This window comes from Strix aluco, chromosome 7 (genome assembly GCF_031877795.1).
Source record: "Strix aluco isolate bStrAlu1 chromosome 7, bStrAlu1.hap1, whole genome shotgun sequence".
Lineage (NCBI taxonomy): Eukaryota > Metazoa > Chordata > Aves > Strigiformes > Strigidae > Strix > Strix aluco.
The window spans coordinates 3,273,458-3,274,429 of NC_133937.1; positions in this window are offsets into that span (position 1 = coordinate 3,273,458).

A 972-nucleotide genomic window follows, 5' to 3' on the forward strand; every position below is an offset into this window, starting at 1 on the left:
GATGGGTTGTTGTTTGGTTTTTTTCTTTGAAGGTATGCATAACTTCCTCAGTGCAGTATCGGAAGTTCTTGGAGCTAAAGCATTTTCATAATTGGGCATTTTTTGAATTCCGTTATTGCTGAATGTTGGTATCGTGCCAATGGTAGCTGTATATGAGCCCAGTCTGAAGAGTTTTGTTTTGTTTTTCAGTGAAAATGTAGCTAGAAGGCGTTCAGCGTGTTGCTTTCACATGGAATGAAAAATATATTGTAGATATGAAGACTTAGTTTTAACAAGATAAATTTGAAATAATTATGTAGAAATTCTTGATTTACAGACAGCAAGAACACAGTCCTGCCAGATCTGAATTGGTTTCTATGAGTCTTTTCATTATTTTTCCTTCCACACAACAATTAATCAAGTGGCTTAACTGGTAGAAGAGCTCATTGGTTGAGGTTTTGGGTTTTGTTTGTGTTTTCTTAAACATGTTCAGAAAAATAGTATTCAGTCATATAAAAGCCTGATTGATCCTGAAGGCATACCTAATTACTTTTAAAGGACTGAATAATTATTATTATTATTATTATTGATGTTGTTAGTCTTAAGGTTTGGAGTCCATTTAGTTGAAGCCTTTGTTTTAATTTTTTTTCATGTTAAGTGTTGGCATTATTTTAACTGACAAAGCAGAATGTAGCAAAATTTGTTTCCGTGTAGGACTTGGGCACTTGTTGGATGATGAGTTTCAGTATCTGACTGCTGTGACAACTGAGTTTGACCAATGTACAAAGAATTCTTTGAAAGTCACGCATTGGCATAGTTTCATTGAAATTTGTGAGACTCTGACAATGTACAATGAATGCTTGCTTGTTGGCTTCCCTACTGATCTATGCTCACAGGTTGGGTTTTTTTCCAAATTTTTGTTTGTTTTTGCGAATGACAAATACCTGGTAAAATGCTGGAGTACAGCATCACAAATATTGGGGATTCTATACA